The sequence below is a fragment of the Patagioenas fasciata genome, chromosome 5 (assembly GCF_037038585.1).
Source record: "Patagioenas fasciata isolate bPatFas1 chromosome 5, bPatFas1.hap1, whole genome shotgun sequence".
Taxonomy (NCBI): Eukaryota; Metazoa; Chordata; class Aves; order Columbiformes; family Columbidae; genus Patagioenas; species Patagioenas fasciata.
Window position 1 is genome coordinate 3245661 of NC_092524.1, and position 14165 is coordinate 3259825.

The window sequence follows — 14165 nt, forward strand, 5'->3', positions numbered from 1 at the left end:
TGAAAGGCAACAAAGAACGGCTAAGGAGTCTTTGCTCTTGTTTCAGGCTCATTAGATGAGTGATGACAGGTTATAGTAGTTGTCCCTTGTGGCCAGACAACAAGCAAGGCCCCCAACTGCTGCTCTCTATTACAATTGCAGTTGAATTTAGCCAGCTGTTGTAACAACACATTAAACAGACCTCCCCACACTATGGTTTAATGAGCTTTGCGCGTTTTATGCAAGTTCCCTGCAAGATGCTGCTCAGTCGTGAGGCTTCGTGCTACTGCTGAAGTATATGGTGATATCCTCTCACTTCTTATGTTGGCCTTCATTTTGGCAGAAACACCTTCCTCTTAGTTGTTTCCTTCTTTGCATTTAAACTAAACTGAAAATTGGCAGAGAATGCAGGTAGATCTTCTCACCCCCCCATTTCTCTCCAGACTGACTGCTCAAGTTTATGCTTTTAATTTTCAGGTTGGACCAGGTGATCCTTGTGGTCCCGTTCAACCTGGTATTCTGTGAGTCTATGATTGAGTCTTGATTTTAAGAAAGGAAACACCAACAGGAGGATTTTGTTTTCAAAGCCTACTTTATATGTAACAAAGATTCAAAATCAATGTGCATCCTGAGTTCATTTTTGCAAAGCAAGCAGTAGATTTTGTCTTTGTTGGGAATACTTGGAAGTATTCTTTTTCTCTTTGAGCTTTTGTGGAAAATAAGCAGAGTCTAAATATTTGGAAGAAATATACCTCCAACCCTAGAATTCTGGTTAAAACTGTTTTCCCTGTTTCTCTTCCTTGCAATCAGTTTTACTAGAGATAACCTGAAGATATAAAACCCCTCATTCTCTCTCCTTGTTTTAAAACATTCCAATGTTGAGCATGAGTACTCATCCAAGAGAGGATGTTATCTAATTACAAGTATAATGTGGGTGTAAAAGTATTAAAAACATTATATGGTTACCTCAGCCAAATCTCTATTATGATTTTCATGTGGCCATCTAGAGTCATTGGCCGAAATCTTCTCTAGGCTCAAGACTAAGTTAAACTCACAGCACCTCCAGTTTTATGGTCCTTCCCTGCCCTCACGCTGTTTTCTGAATTACTGGAAGATACCTGACTTCATGAATCAAAACCCACTGACCTGGGGAAACATTGCAGTAGCCCCAATACTCCAATATCCTGAACAATCATCTTCGCAGTAGATTTCTGAAGGGTCTTGGCACATATAATTGATTCGGTTGCAATATAGAGTGCTCGAGAGGGGGAACACCTGGTAGAACAGCTTTGTTATTTCCCGATCTGCCAATAAAGTTATGACCTGAGTTTTTGTTCAATTTGTCAGTGGTAAATAAATATGTATCTACCACCCAGCACACAGTTGTATTTTCCAGATTTGCATCAGCAGTTAAAACTAGAAAAAGACTTCTTATTTCTAGTGTGCAAAGACGTCTCAGAATATTGGAAAGATTTTGTTTCTGTTCTGTAGGTGTGTTGATTCACTGTTTCAAATATTTTCTAGTAGAACATCAGACGTCGTTTGATGCAGATGAAGGCGATGCAGCCAGCCAGGCACGGGGCACAGTTTGAGAACATGGTGAGGCCTTTGTGGTTCTCATAAGTTGTGTTTTAAAATCAATTGCCAGAATAACAAGGCTGTGTTGAGATGTTGCAACTGTTTTCTTATTTCAGTCACTTGCTTTCAGCTCTCAGAGAGACAAGAATCTTCCATCTTATTTCTAGAGATATTAAGTTGCATGAAATATCGAGAATCACTGAACAAAGTACTGATCTAATTCCAAACAGAAAATCGTCTTTTTGCAAAAAACTCCATCACAGTTGTGTGCGGCAGTGAGATCTATTCTCTTAATGACTCTGAGTCAGTACATCCTGAGTAATGCGACACTGTGTCCCTTCACTAGTTGCTACTAATTTTGTCCTAATTATGAGAGCACTTTTATCTTTCAATGGAAAGCTACTCAGTGATAATTTTAAGCCTTGATTCCATTTGCCATGCTGCTTTATTGTAAAGAAGACCCGATGTCTTGGTTGTCCTTATTTAGTGTGAATATTAAAACATGCAACTTTGGCACATAATGCATGTTCTCTATTTGTGATCCACACTAGGGAATGAATTCTCACTCTAGGGAAGTTAACAGCAACTTCTCTGCTGTAACAGAGTCAGGATTTGCTTGTAGTTCCTTTCTCCTTTTATGTGTTTCTCATATCTTGATGCACTCAACAAGGTGCTTCATACTAAATCTACAATTCATTTTGAATTAAAAAAAGAATTAAACTTTAATCCTAGTTCTAATCCTACTGGAAAGCAATGCATTTTTATGAATGATTAATGACTGTGCTATTAAGTAGGTTAAAACGCACTGCCTCTACCATTTGCAGTAAATATTTGCTTTTGGTGTATCTGGGAAATCTACAAGTTTCTGACTCTTATTTGAGATCTGAAAGATTTAAGCAAAATATTCTTCCTCTTTTTTGTTACACAACTTAGTTTCCCCTACATTTAATTCATTCAATGTGTGAAAAGATTGTCCACTTCGAAACCAACTCCGTAGTAGTTTAATGTTTTCCCAACATACTTAATTCCTCCTTACTTAACCGCATCACTATTCAAACTCCGATGCAAACTCCCCACACATTTTTATGGTGCTTATCACTACAATAGCTAAAAGTGCAACACAAACACGAATATGTGTATATTCACAACATCTTTGCGAGGTGACGAATTAGTATTGTACTGTCAGTTTACAGCTTACAGCTGTGATAGAGAGGGCAATATAAATAATATTCACTGACAATAGACCCTTAAAATCTGATCTTTTAGAGTGTAAGTGTCATGTAACACATACATTTTAAAGTGAAATGCGGGTTATCTTTAGTTATGTCTGTAAGTGCTTTGTTTTTCCACAGAACTCTATATCCCAAGGCAGGCACCAGATAATGAGAAATCCAAGTTTTAACACTATGTGAGAAAGATCAGACCACAAAAGCAACCAGCCTGTCCTTGGGAGACCAGGGTAGTGTCAGGTGAGGAGCATCCTATTTCTCTGAGGGGGTATCATGTCCCAAAGAGCTGCTGCCTACACAAACCACATAGTCGAAGAAGGAAAGCATTATTTCAATTGTTCAGAGATTAAAGCAAAACAATAGAAAATACGGGAAATGTTTCAAAAATTAGTAAAATGTCTCACTTTCCACTTAGCACTGAAGAAATCTATGTGAAATAGAGATACAAAAGACAAAGATCCAAATGGCCCGAGTATGGGATGTAAGCACATTCTTCCTTTAAAAAACAGCTGGAGTGGTGATGTTGTCACTTTGTAGGCATATGCAAACAATGAGCTATTTCTTGGCAGCTATATTTCCGAAAATCTGTGTAAGAAGATGAAACAGCCAAGGGCTCTTTGCAAAAATGCTGTTTGATTTATTTTGAAAAAAAAAAAATAAATAAAAAATTGAAACTTAAATTGAGTAGCAGGGCTTGTGATGCACAGTTTGCGTAGCTGATGGTTCAAGAATTTTTGGCTTCTCCTGTCAGATCTGGAAGGGAAGATCTAGACTCAAAGTCCAGTACCAAAGTCACAAGATCATTTTCTCTCAAAGGAAAAGAGATGGTATTAATGCAGGTCTCCTATCTGGAGTAATTAGTAAAGATACGAGCTGCAATTAGGAGCACAACAGAGTTACTCAGAAACACCGAGATGATCTTGTAGTCATTCTAAACTGTTTATCACCTTCATTCACTACAAACATGTTGCTTTAGCAGAAGAAAAGGAAGGAAAGAAGCAAATTCTGTCTCTGACGTCGTTATTCATTTCCCTGGATTACCCTGGTGCCCTGAATTAAACCCCCAAAACTAACAAGAAACTGTTTCCCAGAAAACAGTCTCAGACTAGCTGGATTTTTTCAGCATTATTTGCACTGGTGTTTATTTCATGTGAGCTGATGAAAGTCCCAAGGGTTTACCTCTGACAAAAAGAGTGGGGCAAACACACATGAGCGCCCAGCAGCTCAACTCAGCTGTGCTGAGGCTGCCAAAGGAGATAATTCTGCCAAGTGAAACGCCTTCCAGGCTGTGCACTTGGTGTCAAAATGACATTAGTGTATTTTGACATAAGTGCTGCCTTTTATCGGGCATAAACTTCAAAACCACAGAGGTGGAGAGATGGGAAACTGGAGGTTGACAGAAAAAATAGAAGTTGACAGTAAAACATAAAGAGAATTTGTTAAAACTAACCCAACACTCCAAGATTGAGCGATACCTTCAAGGATCAAATTCAGAGCAAAGGGTGTTTTATTGCTGCATGACCATGATAGTTTAGGCATAGCAAATACATTTTCACTGCAAAATGCAATGGGATTTTAAAAGCTTTGTGTCTGCTCTAATGTCTGGAGCTGCCTACCCACTGGTAGCTGACGAAAGAAGCTTAAACCACACAGAGAGTATGGAGCCAGTTTAAAAAAGGCTGATATGCCTGTTCATATTTATTTTTATATAAATTGTGGGCAACTTAGGTTCTTATCTAAATAAAGTTCAACAAGGAACTCTGCAAAGCAGGGTAGTTCTTCCTAGCTTGAGGAACGGATACTTGGCAGAGGTGAGATTATTTGCCAAAGCGTACATGCATTGCAGGCCACTAATAATACAATATTGCGCATTTCTAATAGTGTGGCTGTACTCACAAGCGTCTGAGACGTTCTCTGAACAATCTCTCACAGATTGACTACAAGGCCCCTGGAAAGCTGGTCTTGTCGCTTGTAAATACAGAAAGAGGAACCTATAGCTTCATTTGCAGCAGTTATCATGAAGGTTTCCTACCTCTTTGGTTACTGGCGCAGAATTTCCACTAAATACCCCAGGTCAAAACCTTGCTGAATGGGGTTAAAGGTTTCTAACTTCACATCAACAAAACTTCCTGCCACGGTGGTTGTTATGTCCAACAAGGTAGGTCATTTCCCTCCTGTGTGTTTTCCTCCTCTTATCTCTGGTGACTCCAAAAGCACAGAGGATTCACAGAGGCTAAAACTAAACCAACAACCTGCATTCGGTCAATCAGGTCATCTCTGATCTTTCGGTCAGTCCCCTTTGACAGCCACACAGTCGATAAAAACACTCAGAGACGCCAGGAGGTTTAATTCCCCTATTCCTTTCACAGGCTTGAAGCTTGAAGAAGGTAAATGATAATTTTTAGCTTCTTAACCAAATTTTAGCAATCAAAAAAGGGTACTGCCCATTCTAGGTGACATGGCTTCCTCTGACCTCTGTATAGTAGCATGACTCATGTCTGCTCATCTCTGCTAGAGTCCAGAAGCTTCTGCAGGGCACATATGAAGATCAAAGGCTTCTATCTAAGTCCTCTACCTCAAAATATTTACTTGCTGTCATCTGGAGAGACAGAGAGAAGCCATGGCCTCAACATCCAATAACTCACTTGTGATGCTTACTGCTGTGTCCCATTTGCCATCAGTCTCACCAGCAATATAAATAGAATTGCCAACATAAGAGTAGTTTCCAGATAGAGATAGCAAGGTCAAATTCAACCTCGATAAGGGAAAAGAAATAGAGCCAGGAAGGAGGGATCACTGGAGAAACGGCCTTCCATGGAAGTGCAGGTACAGAGCATGAGCCCAAAAGATCAGTAGACTCAAATAATTTTTTTATTCATATACAGCCTTCAATCCTTAATCCCAGATATACGTGCTTAGATTTGATTCTCAGGTTGTTGTTATTGCTTAACACCATGCAGTCCATCATGATTAAGTCATTTCAGCCACATGATGCTGAAGAAAATGTTTCATAATCTTGCTTAGCAATATATTTATACAACTGCAATATCATTGCTAAACTAAGCCAGGCATCACTGAGGGAGCAGGTCAGCTCCGCAGCACTTTAGAACAACTTTTTGAGACAAAAGAAATTACAAATAAAAAAGAATATTTAAAGAATGCAGAAAGAATACATTACAAACATCTGGCATATGGTCTATCAGCGAAAGCTACCTTTTAGACAGCTGCTTGTCTTCTGTCTTTTAAAACTCTCCCTAAGCTTCTCATACACAAGACTATATCACAAGGACTAGTATAGCAGTGACAGCACAAGCTAAGGGACAATTCTGAAACAGCATTTGTTTATAGTTGTGTTTAGTGCTGCGAAGACTTCCAGACAAGTTCCGGGATTTAAAAGGTTTGCACGAGGTCCACAAAAGCATTTACATATTTCACTCCCATTAATATCCTGGAGGAAACAAACAGTTCAGCGCTTGTTCCCGATCAGCACATCTGAGCAGCAGTCCTGCCATGGGTAATGAACACTGAAGCCAGCTGCCACCACCTCCAGATGCATTTGAGAGAGGATGACAAATTTTAAGTCCATTTGCTTTAGAAATTCCTGATTTTATACCTTAAACAGTGGTCCCAGATTTATTCAAGTGCCATTTTATTAATCTGTTTTCTAGACTGCTCAGTACATGATCTGGCAGTCATTGAAGTGAAAAATGAAAGTCAAGAATCTTAAACTGCACTGCTACCTACAGTATTTTAATTTTACATATAAAATCAGGCATCATAAACTGAATTAATTTTTTATACACCTCCACTGACCTTAATAAGACAGTCGAGGTTTAAACTTGACATTTTGGATCTGAACGTCTGGAATTTTTACTGATACCTAATAGAAATTTTACCCTGGTCTTTCCTCACACCAGGAAACGCAGTGATATTTCAGGATGTTTATTTGAAGACGTGTTGAATTCATATTCCCACAGTTAATTCACAAATTGCACGGCTAATTTTTTTAACTGCTCGTGGTTTGGAAGTCAACCTGTCTGTTTCTCCCAGTGTATTTTGCAGCACTTTAATTTCTGGACTTCTGCCAAGGTGTGGTATTGTTCGGGTCCCTTTTCTTGCCATTAGTGTTCTTACTGTTACGGTTTTGTCTGTTGGGTCAATGAGATTAGATTTCATTAGCACAGCAAACCGAAAAAGAAATACAAGTTATTAGATAATCATTAAAGCACATCTGTTGCCTTTTTCAGAGTGCCAAAGTCTGAATTCCATTGAACTAGTGACATGGCACTTGACCAACACTTAGTTCAGCTATGGTCAATGAGCTGCAAAAGGATTAAAATATTAGCAGCGAGTTGATTCAACCTAATCCCTGGCAGTTTTGTTTAGATTGCAGAGAAAGGTGCCTAGAGCAAAAGAGAATGAAACAATTGCAGGAAGAAAATGCTCACATTTTTAAGGCCATTCCACAAGTTGTGCGATGTTGGTGCTCCACTTTGGTGTCATGCCAAGCCGTCAGTTCCTCATGCACTCTAAATACACTTGCATGAACTTCCACCCTCAGTCTGTTCAAAAGTCCCTGAGAACTTCTCAGCCTGAAAGTCTGGCCGTTAGAGAATGGAAACAGATATTCACTCCATCATCCAAACACCCAAAGGGAACAGCAGCCTGAACTAGGAATGGATATCATATCTCAAACATCAGCTTCTTTTCACTTTTCAGAAACTCTTCTGATACGTCCCATGGTAAATCATTTAAATCACAGACTTTAAAAATTTATCATTTTAGTTTCTATTTTAAAGAAAACTTGCATGTATTGTGTATATATCTTTGCAAAATACTGAAATCAGGTTTTTTTGCAGACAAAAATGAGCGAGAAGGTCTCCCCTCAGCTCCTGTTCTCCAGCTGAACCCCCAGGTCCCTCAGCCGCTCCCATCACACTTGTGCTCCAGCCCCTCACCAGCTCCGTTCCCTTCTCTCAACTCGCTCCAGCACCTCAAGGGCTTTCTTGGTGTGAGGGGCACGAAAGTGACCCCAGGATTCCAGGTTTGACCTCACTGGCGCCCAGTACAGGGGAACGATCACTGTCCTGGTCTTGCTGGCCACACTATTTTTGATACAAGCCAATTGCCACACTTGCTACATTTCAAGCAAATCTGGAGAAATGGAAATTCTAGTGTCCTGGGCTGGATGCTGATTTTATAAAATGTACGACATATACCAAGGGGAGTGAGGGGTTAAGAGACAGGTCAAGCTTAGCTGAACATGTGGTTGTACATTTACAAGTGATCAATTTTTTATTTTTAATCACATCATTGCCTCACGTGTGCTCTTCATTAGTATTTCCAACACTGCTGTTCCACTCCCATATAACTATTACTGTTCTTGCATTCCTTAATCCCAATAAATGGTTGCTCACACAATTTCTGTGTATTGTACTCCTGGAATACGCCCTCTCACGTATTAGTCACTTGGAATATCGGTAATAAACAAGATAATTACGATAAGCTATCAAATCTGTAACAGGTGGTGAAAGGCAAAGGGGAGATAAACCCTACAATTAGAAGTTTATAATTGATGAATGGTTATTTCATCAATTATTCTGTTTTCAACAACTTTCTTTGCTTTCCATTACTGACTCATCTGTTGAAATTCCTTTCTTAGTGAGCAGGAAGTTAGCAAAATGACTTTGCTACTTCTGAACATGGTAAAAAAGGCATGTCTAAGAAGGCACAGTGACCGGGTAACTCATGTTCCAGCTAAAACAATTAAGAAATAACCACCATGTAACTCTGAACTCCTTACCTACATGAAAGGTCACCTTTTTGTTTACTTTTCCTAGAGCAGGTTCTACCGTGTTTCTAGTCTTGCAAAACTCAGCAGCAGTAAACGTGTCTGCTATATATCCTGCTGCACATCTATAATAACACATGTGCAACAACAGTACTTCAAAGCTCATAAACTTCTGCTACACATCTTCAAATCCTTTGTGCTCTTTGGGCTACAGTCTCATTCTCAAAAACCAGTAATTGTTTAAATTTGATTGGTATAATATTTCCTGTTTAACTAACCGGTGGACTAGAAGGTCCATGTGTGAGCCTCATCCATGTGGTTCATGTTCCTCTTGAGTTATGACTTGGTTTTACAAGTCAGTATATGTATGTGAAGAGTCTGTACTCCTGGATTCAGCTTGTCAGCAGCAGCTACAAATTCATATGGGGAGAACCTGACTTTGCTAGATTCCAGAACACAATGAAAGTCTAGAAATTCTGGATATTTGGCTGCAAGGGTTCTTTGGAAAGAAACAGAGAATGTTTTGAAGAGAAGAAGGAGTTAAGCGTCGTCATACACATGGGACTGGAACAAACATCCTGGCCACAAGAAGCCTGGCGTTAGTTTTTGTGTGCACTTAAAAGGCACCAACCCCGTATCTCTGACTTCCATGTGAGGTCCTCTTGCTGCCCAGATCAAAGGGTGAAGCTGTGCCATCACTCCGGAAAGAATTTGAAATTGACAGGGTGAGAACTGGTGTCTCCTGCTGTCAAATAATGATTCAGGAGCTCATCTAGAGTGTGAGAAATGGGGATGCTGCTGTACACTCCACCAATGGCCAGTGTATTTTACACAGTGTTTGGTTAACGCAAAATAGACAAAGGAAGAGTAGAGTTACAGGACTCTTCTGTCTGATTACTAGAGAAATCACACATATAAATGTGCTTTCCCTGGCTTTGCAATTCTTGAGGTCTGTTCTGAAGAATAAAACCGCATTAGTGGAAAACAGAGAGCACGTAGAACAAACTACAGGGGTTGGGGCATCCCTCAAAGAGGAAGAATTCCAATCCAGGTGTTCCATTCACTTAACCATTGCTTTAGCACTTCACTTCTGTACGAAAACGTCCCTGCTGCTACGACAACAATGGTCCTCCCACAGCCTTTGTCGCTGATCCTCAGCCTCCTTGCACGTGTTTAATGCAGCGGTGAAATGTAAATCTTTGGTGAGGCTGCTGACCACCTGAGCAACACTTGTAGAGCTATAAAATGGGATTGGGGCTCAAGTGTGATGCCATCTGGCAGCTGCAGCCAGCAGGCCCTGTGGAGCATTAGCTTCCCAAAGTAGGTTAGAGAAGCCTAAAGTCTGTTTTCACTTGCAACGAGAACCAGTTTGTTCCCTTTCTTCCCAGGCATCTCTCACTTCTTCCTAGATACTGATATATTAGGAAGGCAAAGCCCCTGTTGTTCCTAGTGGTTTCACATTGTATTCGTAGATCCTGGCGTTTCTTAGAAGGGACTTTATCAGAACACATAAATAGATCTGAACAATCCTAAATTTAAACATTTCGCTTAGGTTTCTTTTCCTTTTTTAGAAATAAGAGACAAAGTAGTTCAGAGGTGAAAAATGTCTATTTCATGCCATGGATACGGATTTGTGGTAGAATCTCAGTCTTAAAAGCAAACAAACAAAAATAGCAGAGATCATGTCAACCTGTGGCTCACTCCACCTGCATCATTAACTGGATACATTGTGTCATATAAATAAATTCTAATTGTTAATCAAACAGTTCTACATTTTAAAGTTCAACCAGGTAGTCATTCTTGCTCCCCAAAGCCCATAACTACTTGTAATGTTCAGGTCATTTCACTTTTCCTAAGAAACTTACAGTTCCTGTGACTCACCCCACCACCTGCTGGACAATTATGACCTAAATGTGACTGAAATGCTCTTAATCTGTGCACTGACCTGCATATGCTGGTAATATACTCACACACGTATCTGCTATGGTCACGATCTAACATCAGTTCCACCCAGTGACGTTATGATCAAATATTTTGTAGTGTCAGTGAATAAACACCCATCAAGACCTAGAAAAAAAATCCTCTGCTGTGTATTAGGCTTGGGGAATATTTTCAGCACAATGACTGGAAATAATAAAGTAATGATTCATTTCTGATATTTTAGAAGAGCAGAAGGCTGATGCTCTTTTAACTAAGCTTTATGTCTTAGTGTGTTATTTTATTCCCATCGGCAAAGATCTTTTTTGAGTCACTGAGTAAGTACATAGCAGAAAAAAATGGCGTATTTCAGCCATTTGGGATGTGCCATTATGCTTCTAACAACAAAAAAAGGCAACTCTGTTGCAATGGGGTCATTGAACTTACTTACTCTAGCAGCCCGTCATAATATTTTGATATGGCTGAACGGTATAAGACATGTTCAAGGTACATCAGAGAATACAGAGGATGTACAGCTTCAGGTGTAAATAATTTTTGGCAGAAATACTATATGCCAGCATTGCACCACCTAAGAAGTTTGGCCTACTTTTAAAGGTACACAAGTACACTTTAATGCAATAGATTATTGCATCAGTTATTGCATCCTTCAGATGGTACAATAACACTTTTCCAAAAAGTACAGGTTGAACTAGCCAGTTTGTTCATTACTCTTCTGGAACAGATCCATGGATTTGGGAAAGCCCTGTTGAATAAAGATCACGGTAGCTAGAGAGCACTATCACGGCTCAACATATTCTTCACTTCTTCTGCACGACGTGTCATGGTTTAATCCCAGCCATCAGCTAAGCACCATGCAGCCACTCGCTCACTCCTCTCAGTGGGATGGGGGAGAGAATTGGAAGAGTAAAAGCGAGAAAACTCATGGGTTGACATGAAGATGGTGTCATAAATAAAGCAAAAGCCATGCACACAAGCAAAGCAAACCAAGGAATCCATTCACTACTTACCATCAGCAGGCGGGTGTTCAACCATCTCCAGGAAAGCCAGACTCCATTGCACGTAACAATTACTTGGGAAGACAAAGGCCATCACTTTAAATGTCCACCCTTTCTTCTTCTTCCCTCAGCTTTACATACTGAGCATGACACCGTATGATATTGAATATGCCTTTGGTCAGTTGGGGTCAGCTGTCCAGTACAGGAGCACAGAAACAGCAATGATGCCCTGGCCACCTGCCAGCCCTGGCATTGCTGTTATCAGAATGCTCCAAGGCACATGAGAGTCAGACGATAAGCAGTACAGCAGTACAGCAAGTAGTGAAAGCAAAAAGCTAGTAACGGGTGCAAGATACTGATTTACAGCAAGGCAAGAAAGCCCCATGGCGAGCACAGGAGACTGCCAACTCATAGCTAAACAGCAATAACAGCTACAAATTCGATCTAGTACATTCCAATCAAACCTGTCATTATCTCGAACTCTTTGAGCCGCAAGTTGGGTGCCATAAAGAACTGTTGTAGTTTAACCCCAGACAGCAACTAAACACCACACAGACACGTGCTCACTCCCCTCAGGGGGTTGGGGGAGAGAATTGGAAGAGTAAAAGTGAGAAAACTCACAGGTCGACATGACGATGGTTTAATAAATAAAGCAAAAGCTGCTGCGCACATAAGCAAAGCAAATAAGGTGTTCATTCACTGCTTCCCATCAGCAGGCAGCTGTTCAGCCATCTCCAGGAAAGCTCTATCACATGTAACGGTTACTTGAGAAGACAACTCCATAACTCCAAATATCCCACTCTTCCTTCTGCTTCCTTCAGTTTTATATAATGAGCATGACGCCATATGATACAGAACGTCCCTTTGGTCAGTTGAGGTCGGCTGTCCCAGTTGTGTCTCCTCTCAATTTTTGTGCACCCCCAGCCTACTCACTGGTAGGGCGGTGTGAGGAGCCAAAAGGGCCTTGACTCTGGGTAAACACTGCTCAGCAATAACTAAAAGATCAGTGTGTTATCAACATCATTCTCACACTAAATCCAAGACACAACTACTAGGAAGAAAATTAACTCTGTTCCCGTTGAAACCAGGACAATGTGTTTTATACACCTTGAGATCACACACTGACTCATGGGGACTGGTACGGACCTGATTAGCTCCTGTGCTTCCTCCAGCAATAAAATAGATTTTGATCAATCAGATAAGATAGTATGTAGAAAGGGACATTATAGAGACTCACAGTCCTCTTTCCCTCGCTTGAACAGTTGTTATTGTGATAATCCAAGCACTCTTACCAAGACCAATGAGTTCAGGTGCTCATAGACTTCAGCACACAAATGCAATAATATACGAAGTATTAGCGCTTGTGAGGCTCAAGGGTTCTTTCACAGATGAGGTGTCAAAGCATTGGTGTTCAGTGACTTAAAGAGGTCTGTAACTGCAACCTGTTTTCCTTTTCACTTGCTACATTACCTGGCAAAAATTAAGCTTTGCAAAAGCCTGCTGCAGGAAAAAATCCATGCATCAGATTTCCTAAGTTATATTGAGCTGCCTTTTCTTTTTCCAGTCACCTAAAATAAAAAAAAATCAGAAGCGTACCTTTGCTTTTTGTATGTAGAATAACAATGAAAACCAACAAATATTTTGACCTTCGTTTTCAGAAAGAAAACATCATTTTGGAAACTCCAGCTTCCAGGTGCCTGAATTTAGGAAACCATGGACATGACTCGGACAGATGTTGAATGTATGTGATGCCAGGTTTTAGCAGGAAATAATTAGTCAAATAAAAATGTCAGACTGCTGCTTTTAAACATGTGTTGTTACAAAAAAAAGAAAATATTTTTGTTTCCATTGTATTATAACACCAATGTTTGTACATTCAAGACTTGAAACTGAATGAGAATAAGGTTGATCTGGTTTGGTCAGAAGTTACCCATATTTTTTCCTGCTGTAAAAGGTTTTCCTCTTTCTTCTTGACCACACCGAGAATAATTGTAGGCCTAACATTTGTGGCAAAGGGTTATGTTTATTGCTTAGGATGAATGACATACTTCAGATAAATACATGTATATCTTTTAATTCTAATACCTTTGAATGAGGACTTGGAATTAATTCTGTTAATTTGATGCTAATTTTTTACCATTTTCAAGAAATCTCAGTTAGAACTTCGGAAAATTCCACAGAGTACATCTTTCTTCTCTTGAAAGGCATTTTTCATAAAAAATCTGTAGAAATCTTTTCTTATCTCAACAGCAATGAAGAGGAACAAATTAACGGAGTAACTTCGGAGTATTTATTACTTACTGGGAGATACTGTACCAGACAGTCCATGGCTCCTAAAATAATAATCAAGCTTTTATTATCTTATTGCTACTACCTGCACTGGTAAACAGGTCACATGATTTAAGAAAAAAGCTCCTGGAGTAACACAGAAAATGTTGGATGATATTGAAAGTATGTGCACCTTAGGTTGAAGTCTTGTTTCCTTTAGGTCAAAGACAAGAGATCTTGCTGATTTCAGTAGTCTTAGTCAGGCCTGAGAAATATTTTGCCAAAGTCACTCTGCCTGATAGAGCTTCAGGTTTATTTTCAGTCGTACCGTGGTATCAATAATGAGAGCAAGGCACTGATAAGTTCTCATTCTGATACTCTCAACTC